A 10,504-nucleotide genomic window follows, 5' to 3' on the forward strand; every position below is an offset into this window, starting at 1 on the left:
TGTGGGTCTCTTGGGCCTGGGGCTTCAGGAGGCAGAGCTCACGGCTTAAAGCCAGCATCTGTTTAAATGTTCCATCAGAGCCCTGATGAGATCTATTGTGTGTGTGTGTGTGTGTGTGTGTGTGTGTGTGTGTTTGTGTGTGTGCGCGCGCGTGTGCACGCATGTCTGTGTTTGTTTTTTCCTGATTCAGCTACACTACTCCAAGGGTGAGGTTCAGAGCACGTTTGCCTTGGGCATGGAGGACCATCATTTTCACATCAGCACCCATCTGGTAGCTGCTAAGGCCAGTCTCACCAACTTCATGAAGGTGAAACATTCCTTCCTGCAGGTGTGTGGAGGACAGCTTAGGCCAAAGGCATGCTGGGGTGGGGGTGGGGGGCTCCTGGGACAGCCCTTGGAGAAAAAAAGAAATTGTCCTAATGTCCTGGTTCCTGGGAAGAAGGGCAGGCAAGGCTGTGAAATGGACAAAATTTGCTGGAGTAGATTATCAGCTGGTGTCTTTATCCATCCCTTCTTCCTTTTGCATGATTTATTGACCATCTACTAGGTGCCAGACACTATTTCAGAAGGTGGGGTGTGACCTAAAATGGAACTGATCGGTCCTTCCTCTCATCAATTGTGTACTGTAGTGGGGGAGATTAACTACCCAAAATGACACAAATAGATAGTAGTAAGATATGGAGAAAATGTACGGAAGTGACTGAGTGAACAGGGAGTGTATTTAGATTAGGTGGCCAGGGAAGGCTCCACTGAGGAGGTGGTGCTTGAGCTTGCCTTGGCTGATAAGTGCAGCCATTTGAAAATCTACGGGAAGGCCAGGCGTAGTGGTTCATGCCTATAATCCCAGCACTTTGGGAGGCTGAGGCGGATGGATCACCTGAGGTCAGGAGTTCAAGACCAGCCTGACCAATATGGAGAAACCCTGTCTGTATTTTTTAAAAAAATACAAAATTAGCCAGGAACAGGCATCCCTGGAAGGGGCTGTCATTCGTGGTCTGTGCAGCCATGCAGACTGTCAGTTTCTGTGTGAGAAACCCCCTGGGCACAGAGAAGAACCCAACCCCAGACCCACCAGGTGCAGAGACAGAGTGCAGGCCCCAGCCTGGGGGCATGGCTTGCCAGGTGGCCTGTGGAATCCTCCAAGTGTGCCCTGGAAGGCAGAGGAAATGAGCAGGTCCTCAACAGGCCAAGGCAGTGTGCATGTGTGTGTATGCCTGTGTGTATGTGTGCGCATGCATGCCTGTGTATGTGTGCATGCCTGTATGTACACGTGTGTATGCCTGCATGTGCATGTGTGCTTGCATGTGTGCATGCATGCTTGTATGTGCACGTATGTATGCCTGTGTATGTGTGCATGCCTGTATGCACGTGTACGAATGTATGTGTGCATGTGTATGCCTTATGTGAGCATGCGTGTGTGCATGCATGTGTGTATGTATGCCTGTGTGCATGGGTGTGTGTATATATGCACATGCATAGATGTGTGTGTGTGTGTGTATATTTGTGCCACCCTTGGTGAGCCTCACAGCTTGCAGCCCCACACTGTGGTCACCGTGTTGCACTTGGTGGGTCAGTGGGTGGCAGGGAAAAGGCTTCCAGCCCTGCATGTGGTCAGCCTCCCCAGAACCAGTGACTAGGTGATGCCCTGAGAACCAGCCAGTGCCCGTGTCTCTGGGCACAGCTCCCTGCAGCCCATCTCAACAGGTGGGTGCCCTTTGTACAGAGCTCAGAGCTCACTACAGCACAAAGGGCCCCCAGGCAGCCTCTTGCTATAGGGGTCTGGGAAAGCAGGACTGTGCAGGGGCCTCAGGAGGTGGAGTCAAGTGATGCAGGAGGTCAGGGCAGCTTGACTTACCTGGGGGACAAAGGAAGAAGACAGGGTGTGCAGACTGTTGCGAGGACTCAGCTATGGGCTGCCACCTGTCATACCCCGAGAAGGAAGGAGAGCATAGGACTGGGTGGCATGGGGGCGTGGGGAATCTGAGAGGGCGTGGCGAATCTGAGAGGCCTCACCCATGCATGTGAGGCCCCCAAGAGCAATGCAGGTTGTTGGGGGTTGGGGCTGCTCCCATTAAATCTTGATTCAAGATGGTAAAAAATTGCTCCGAAACTCAGAGGCATCAAGCAAGCATTGGTCCTTGCTCACAAGGCTGTGGGTTACCTGGGCAGCTTTTCTGGTCTTCCATATATTCAGGTCTGTAGGGTGAGCAGGCGGCCCCACTGGCCTTGGCTGGACTCTGACCTGCTCGGGGGCTGGCTGTCATCTTCGCTCGGACATCCTGAGCTGAAACCAGGCTCCCTCCAACCCTGGGTGGCACCTGCCCAAGGGTGAGCACGGTTGGTTCTCATGTGGCTGGGAAGGGGTTCAAGGGAGGAAGTATGGCGAGGCCTCTTAAGGCCTGGGCTTAGAACTGGCGCTAGCTCAGTTACTTCACTGAATTCTATTAGAACATCACGAGGCCAGCCCAGGTCCGAGGGTTGGGGAGGCAGATGTCACCACCAGGAGAAGCCTTGAAGTCTCATTGTAATGGAGATTCCCCTAGGGACAGTGCAGGGTGTCAAGTGGTAATGGTGACAAAGTGAGTGCATAGCTTCCAAATTTTGCGAAAATTATCTGGGTGTGTGGCCCTGAGTGGCCACCTGCCTGAGCTGGCAGCGACGGCCGCCAAGAGTCCTCTGAACCACCCTGGGACTGGAGCTGCTGACCTCAGCTCACATGGCCTACCCTTTGTGTGTGTCCTCCCCCACCCAGTGGAGCTCGCCCACCCGCTGCCCCTCCCCCTGCCTCAACACTGCAGGCTCCACCTGTCCTCAGAGCATTCTGGAGGCAGCCACTGGGATGGCCTGGTTGTCAGCTGGGATGGCAGGAACCAGGTAGGTGTCAGGGCTGTAGGTCACCCTGGGGCAGAGCTGAACTCCACCATGCAGGCTGAGCAGGATCCTTGGGGCCATCCCCTGCTGGAGGAGTCTTACCTGAGGCTGAGAAGGCTGCACCATGTCCCACAGTCTCACTAGAAGGGCAGCAGCAGACCTGGGTCCCCACAACACCTTGAAAGGCACGGCAGGTGACTGTGGCTGACAGGCCCTGAATGCTTATCCCATGATAGGTGCTGTGGGTCAGCCCACACCTCAGCCTCCAATCTGCTCAGTGCTATTAATAGCCCTGTGTTCAGATGACGAAATTGAAGGACTTAGAGATGCTGTGATCGGCCCGGAGACACAGAGCTAGGGAAGACAGTGGAAGAGGAGGGCAACCTCCAGTTTCATCTCTGTCATGTGTTCATTCCATCTTCTCCTCTCCAAGCCTCGATGTCCTCCTCTGAGAAATGGGCTGAGCTCTCCCAGGGACTTGCACAGGGCTGGGTTTGTACTCAATGCCATCTGTCCTTGCAGCCTTGACCTTGATGGAGATGGTGGTCTGTGCAGGTGGGAAAGAGGTGCAGCCTGTCTGGGTAAGGCCCCTGGCTGTCTGTCCCCCTCCCCAGGTGCTGGTCTCCTCTTCCCGATGGCTGGGGAAGAGTGAGCTGACTGCCCGCCTGGCCCTGGCTCACCCATTCAATGTCTCCTGGTGGCAAGCTGAGGCAAGTGGCCTTGCTGAGAGCAGGGGTGGCAGGCAGAGCCGGCAGGTGAGTGAGGATGTCCCAGGCGCCCTTGGCAGGGGCAGGAGCTGGGAGCTATGTGGCTGAGCCTAGGGGACTGGGCACCTCAGGTAGGAGAAGGAGACTGTTCATCGGTGACAACGACTTCTCCAGAATCACAGCTCCCTGAAGCCTGGGATCTCCAGGGTCCTTCATTCAGTTGTTCCTTTATCAATACCTCATTAAGCACCTACTGTATAACATGCAGTGTTTGCGGACAGCTCACATTTTAACGTGGGAAACAGGTCGGGGCGTCTCCAATTCATCATTTATAGCTGCCTGTTTAGTGGTAGTTTTGGGGACTGAGTGAGCAGCTGGGCACCTCATCTGGCTGGGTGGCCTCTGGCATCTTCCATCGCGTCTCTGAGCCTTCGGTTTTTCCATCTGTGAAAGGGGGGACAATAGGCCAGTTGTGTGCAGGCAAAAGACGCTCTCCAGAATTCAAGCCAAGGAATGAATTTCAAAATCTGAAGGTGCGATAAGCACCATAAAGCAGTAAAGATGGGCTGTGTGCAGTGGCTCACGCCTATAATCCGAGGACTTTGGGAGGTCGAGGCTGGCGGATCACTTGAGATCAGGAGTTTGAGACCAGCCTGGCCAATATGGCAAAACCCTGTCTACTAAAAATACAAAAGATTAGCTGGGCATGGTGGTGCACACCTGCAATCACAGCTACTCGGGAGGCTGAGGCAGGAAAATCGTTTGAGCCCTGGAGGAAGAGGTTGCAGTGAGCCAAGATCATGCCATTGCACTCCAGCATGGGCGACAGAGTGAGACTCCATCTCAGAGAAAAAAAAAAAAAAAAGTAAAGAGTACATAAGATTGAGAGTAACTGGGCAGGTGGGTGGGGGAGCTACTTTAGGCGGGTGGTCAGTGAGGGCCTCATGGGGGAGGCAGCCCTGAGATGGGAAGGACCAGGCTTTCAAAAAGCTGCAGAAACAGCACTGCAGGAGGCAGGAAAAGCATGTGCAAAGGCTTCTTTGGTGGGAAGGAGCCTGGTGCTTCGGGGAGCGCTGGAAGGGGAATAAGACAGGGGCAGAGTGCTTGATGGGGCAGGTGACAGGGAGATGAGGTCAGACCAGCAGGGGCAGATCCTGCTGGCCCTGGAGGCCGCATGGAGGCACGGGATTGCTTTCTGCTTTTGGAAATGCTGAGTCTGGGTGTTGGGGATGACGCAGATTTTTTAATCCAGATGCTTTCAGTCTGCAGCCTGGGAATGGCTCTGGGCTCTTCCAGAGATGAGGGGCAGGGCAATCTCTTCATCCTCCATCCTAATTCCTCTACAGGGATATTGCAGGAGGGCGGTGCCAGCTTCTCCATCCTCCCTAACCTCTCATTTCTCAACAGAGATGGGGTGTGGGGGTGCCATTAGCCTCTCTTCTCCCCCGAGTCTCCCCCTTACTCCCACCACTGCCCTCCCATCTCAATGCAGGTACAGCTCACCTGGAACAGAGGACAGCCCTAGACTCTGCAGCTCGCCTGTGCTGACAGGTTCTCAGCACACACCACCACCTGAATGGCTGCCTGGCTGCCTCCCCAGGGCAGGTATGTGGGGTCTGGCTGCTGTGCCCAGTGTGGGGCTCCCCTTTCCTCCAGGCTTCTCAGCTGCCCCCTCTCCCAGGTCATGTACCCCATTCTCTTTTCTATCAGCTCCAGGAAATTTTGGGCCTGGACCCTCTCCGGGCCTGCGGGGCCATAACACAGACCCCAGACGTGTTCACTGAACAGCTGGACCTGTCCTGGGGCCAGCAGTGCATACGGCAGAACTTGACATACTAGGTGAGGCCTGGGGAGCAGTGTCCAGGCAGGGAACCCCCACACGGTTCCAAATGCTGCAGGAGTGCCCCACTCTGGGACTGTGGTCTTCAGTTCCAGTGCTTGTGGGACTCTAGGCAACTCACTTCTCTGCTGTGCACCTTGATTTTCTCACCTGTGAAATGGGCACAATACTCCCTTCCTACCCCTGGGATGTGGTGAGGGCTCTGGAAGACAAGAAAGGCATGTGTTTCCAGCATGAGATGCTGGAAACAGATGGGGAAGAAGGTGGGGTGCTAGTGGGCTTCTCAGGAGGGGCCGGAGGGAGACCGGGAGCTCAGGTTCCTGGAGGCATCAGGGACCAGGTCTCCTCCAGCATCACTACCTGATGGGCTCCTCATGGGGCTGAGCACTGTTCTGCAGAGCCAGGGCAGGAACCCGCCCATGGAGAACTGGGGAGAACTGACCCTGGAAGCCCCCTTCCTCTTCTGGGCCTCCCATTTGGGTTCCTGGGACTGTTAGGCCCATCCCCCTAAGGGCTCACAGCAGAAATCCTGCCATGGTCAGGGTGCAGTGGCTCACGCCTGTAATCCCACCACTTTGGGAGGCTGAGACGGGGAATCACCTGAAGTCAGGAGTTCGAGACCAGCCTGGACAACATGATGAAATGCTGTCTCTACTAAGAATACAAAAAAATTAGCTGGGCATGGTGATGTGCACCTGTAGTCTCAGCTATCTGGAAGGCTGAAGTGGGAGAATCACTTGCACCTGGGAGGTGGAGGTTGCAGTGAGCCGAGATTGTGCCACTGCACTCCAGCTTGGGCTACAGAGCAAGACTCTGTCTCAAAAAGAAGAAAATCCTGCACCAGAGTGTAAGGGAGTGCTGCAGCTGATGAGGGCTCTGACGGTGGATTCCTGGCACATGTTCTTGCTAGGTGAGTGTCTCCACCTGCAGCTGGCCATGGGCATTCTCTTACGTGATGAGCCCCTGACACATGGGCCCTCTCATTCCAGAGGCATCAGCCATCTCAGCCAGAGAAGATCATCATGGAGGCCATGCTGGAGCACGTCCTTAGGGCCTCTTGTGCCCGGCAGAGCTTCTGGGGAGAAGTACAGACTACGCACACTGGCTGTGGCACTCCCTCCACCAGGGGATCTGTGACCTGCCCAGGGTGAGTCTGCCTTGGGGAAAGGGGCAGCTGGAGGACCAGGGACCCGTGGTGATGGGGCAGTACGGAGGGTGGTGCCCGCAGAAGGCAGGGGTGTGAGCGAGGCAGCCAGGCGCCAGTATGGCGGCTCTGCCATTTGCCTGCTGAGTGACTGGGCAGGGCACATCTCCTTTCTGAGCTTCCAGTGTTTCAACTGAGGAATGGAAGCAGCAGCAGGTTCCAGGATGTAGGGTGATGGTGAGAGTTAAGAGAGATGTGATACAGGAATGCTCAGCCCTGGTGCCTGGCACAGAAGTTAGCATTCCTGTTGTCATGATTGCCTCAGAAGAGAGGTATTGGGACCCCTTTTCCTCAACCCCTTTCCCCTCCTGGGGTTGGTAGCTGGTTCATTGGTTCTTTTATCCACCCACCCATCCATTCATTCATTCATTCATTCATCCATCCTTCCTTCCTCCTTCCCATCTTCCATTCCATCCCCCTATTTCTGCCCTCCCACCCTCTCACCCTCACTCCCTCACTCCCTCGCATCCCTTCATCCCTCCACCATCCATCCATACCATCCATCCATGCATCCATCCATCTATCATCATCCATCTACCATCCATCCATGCATCCACCATCCATCCATCCATCCATCCATCCATGCATCCCAGGGACCCACACTCTTCTGTAAAGGGACAGATAGTAAATATTTTAGGCTTTATGAACTATCCAGTCTCTGTTTCAACTACCAACTCCACCACTGTCTTGTGAAAGCAGCTTTAGATGATATGTAAGTGAATGCATATGGCTGTATTCCAGTAAAAGTATTTATAAGAGTTGGCAGTGAGCGAGATTCAGCCCTGAACCATCGTTTCCCACCCCTTATCTATTCCTCTCTTCATTCAGAAAATACATGTGTGTTTTACCTATGCCAGACTGTGCTCTAGGTTCAGGGACTGGGTAGTCAGAGAGACAGCCCAGGTTCCAGCCTCCTGGGTGGTGCATTCCAGTGGGGCCAGGAAGATACAGCAAACTAGAGCTGTTTGGTCTGTGGTCAGGGCGTGGCAAATGCTGTGCAGGGAGGAAGCAGGGAGAGGGGGCAGGGTGTTGGAAAAGGGGCCTCACTGGTGAGGGTGAGCCCTGCAGAGGGAAGGTGCCTGAAGCAGGACTTTGTCTTGAGGACCACAGGACAGCCCTTATGGAGGGAGTGAGGGAGGTGAGGTTGGGAAGACGAAACTGTCCACAGGCCATGCCAGAGCCCGGCTTCTCTTAAGTGCAGGGGACAATGTCTGATTTGCGTTTGTTTTTTTGTTTTTTTTTTCTTTTTCTGAGACAAAGGGTTTCGCTCTGTCACCCAGGCTGGAGTGCAGTGGTGCAATCTCAGCTCACTGCAACTCTGCCTCCCAGGTTCAAGGGATTCTCCTGCCTCAGCCTCCTGAGTAGCTGGGATTATAGGTGAGTGCCACCATGCCTGGCTAATTTTTGTATTTTTAGTAGAGATGGGGTTTCACCACGTTGGTCAGGCTGGTCTTGAACTCCTGACCTCGTGATCCACCCACCTTGGCCTCCCAAAGTGCTGGGATTACAGGTGTGAGCCACCGCGCCCGGCCCTGATTTACATTTTTTAGAGGTTAGCTGGGGCAGGGGCAGGCGTGGAGGCTGGGAGGTGACAGCTGCTGCGGTATTCCAGGTGCAGGGGATGGTGAGAAGCAGCTCTTACCGCCCACCCCCACCCCGTGCCTGCCTGACACCCAGACTCTTTCATCCTAGGCCCTCTTGGTCTTGAGGAGCACATCCTGGGTCAGGGTGGGCTCCTGCTGTGTTCCCACTGCCAGCTGGGCCTCACCCCAGCCCCAGACCACAGCCTGTACCTCAGCCTGACCCTCTGAAACCACAGCAGGCCTCATTCACCTGACTTCTCCGGGGAGCTGGAGGTGGGTGGCCAGGACCAGGCTGAGAGTCCCTGGGGAAGATGCCCAGACTTCCCTCCTGTTCCTCCCTGGCCAGCAGTTCCTCACTGCCTGGGCGGCCCCACCATTTAGTGGCCACCTGAGGAACTGCAGACGAGCCCCCTGGATGGGGCCAGAGCATCACTCTGGGTGCAGGGAACACCTGCTGAACCCCAGGCTAGGCCTGCTGCCAAGACAAAGCAGCTCCTCCACCGGCCCAACACCCAGCCCTTCCTGTAACAGAGAGGTAGTAGCTGGGCTGCCCAAGTTTGAATCTGAGCCCAGCTGCCTCCTGGCACCTGAGTTTCCTCCCCTGTAAAACGGTTATAATAATTGCACTAGCCCTATCTCCAATGGGGTTAATATTGCAAAGATTACATGTGTTCATAGGCATAGATTGCTTAGAGCATTGCCTGATGGGAAACTGCCACTACGTAAGTATTTGCTGTCATTAGCCATTATTGGCCCCATCTCCTCCCCTTCCTGCCTCCCAGCAGCCCTGGGAAGTAGGAAGGGGCAGAGTTTGCCTCCAATGCCTACTCTGCCCTGACCTGGCCAGGCGATCCCAGCAAGGAACCTCTCTGAACATCTGTTTTCTCAGCTTGGATCAGGTATTTCATAGGGTGGTTTTTGGGTGTCTGGATAGCAGTTCCCACTGCCTGCATAGCCAAGGCACGTGACATAGCATGTGCTCTCTCAGTGTTTCCATCAGCCTCCTCTGTGTCCCTGGCTGGGTGAACTTGACCTTGTGACTTTCCTTTGCTGAGACTCAGTCTTCCCCACTGTCAAATGGGAACATCTAACATCTCCCTTGCAGAATCCTTAGGAGGAAAACAGACATTTGTACAACATCTGCACATAGCAGGTGCTTGTGAGAAGGGATTTCCCTCCCTTCCTGGCATCTGGAGCTGGATGAGGATGGCATTTGTGGGTTGATAGTCCAGCAGCTGTGGCCCTTTCAAAGGAGCTTCTCCTTCCAAGCTTCTTGTTCTCTGGGACTGATGGTCACTTCCCGTTTCCCAGCCAGGCTCCTGGCTGCTCCCAGATCTGTAAGCCCCATGCCCTATGGAACCAGATGCCTGGGAATGAGCCTGTGGTGGACACTCAGCAAGTGACTGGTCCTCTTGCTTCCCTGTCCCAGATTTATTTGGGACAGCTGTTCCGGTGCCACCTCATTGGCTCCATTCTGGGGTCTGTGGAGTGGTCAGAGGCTTTCTCAGCCTTCTTTGTTCCTCCCCACAATTCAGTGGCCCCAGGACAGATGAGGGACAGATTCAGGGAGGTCAGGCACTCTCCCAGGCTGCACAGAGGCGGATGGGGCCCTCGCTCTTCAGTGATAGCCAGCAGGGCTGAGGTGACTCTGTGTGGTCTGCAGACTGTCCCCTGCCCCCACCTGCCTGGCAGGATCACACTGTGCTCTGTGAAATTCCACAGGAGTCCTAGGCTGTACCTTCTTACCAACTTGGATCTCCTCAGAGATCAGTGTGCTTCTGCACGTTTAGTAAGCACGCTGCATTAAGTTCCAAGGGCTATTGTATTAAATTGCCACCAACCAGAAGGCTTAATGCAATAGACATGTTTGGTCTCACAGTTCTAGAGGCCAGAAGTCCAAAATCACGTTGTCAGCAGAGCCACATTGCCTCTGAAAGTCCTAGGGAAGATCCTTCCGTACCACCTCTAGCTTCTGGTCACTGCCGACAATGCTTGGCTATGGTGGCATCGCGCAAGTCTCTGCCTCTGTCCCACATGGTGGCCTTCTGTCTTCTGGGTGGTATCTTCACATGGCCTTCTCCTAGGAACAGCATTCATTAGGTGTGTGGCCTACCTTCATCCACTGTGGTCCCATCTTAACTTGATATTTGCAAAAAAACTATTTCCAAATAACACCACGTTCACGGGTATGGGGGTTCATGACTTCAACATATGTGAGGAACCAAATTCAACCCATAACAGACACACATGCTTGCGTGTGCATGCGCGCGCGCGCGCACACACACACACACACACACAC

The 10,504-nt window shown here is 54.5% G+C and overlaps 1 long non-coding RNA gene across 1 annotated transcript in view; it reads right to left on the reverse strand.

Annotated features, from left to right (window-relative positions):
- LOC119469750 overlaps window positions 1-10,504 on the reverse strand; it is a 23,502-nt gene that overhangs the window by 8,979 nt on the left and 4,019 nt on the right. The window contains exons 2-3 of the long non-coding RNA XR_005198594.1: window positions 9,034-9,039; window positions 1,903-1,906 (exon numbers count right to left, since the gene is read on the reverse strand). This is a non-coding gene — a long non-coding RNA (uncharacterized LOC119469750). The remainder of the gene's footprint in view (window positions 1-1,902; window positions 1,907-9,033; window positions 9,040-10,504) is intronic.

This window comes from Cebus imitator, unplaced genomic scaffold (genome assembly GCF_001604975.1).
Source record: "Cebus imitator isolate Cc_AM_T3 unplaced genomic scaffold, Cebus_imitator-1.0 Scaffold810, whole genome shotgun sequence".
Classification (NCBI taxonomy): domain Eukaryota; kingdom Metazoa; phylum Chordata; class Mammalia; order Primates; family Cebidae; genus Cebus; species Cebus imitator.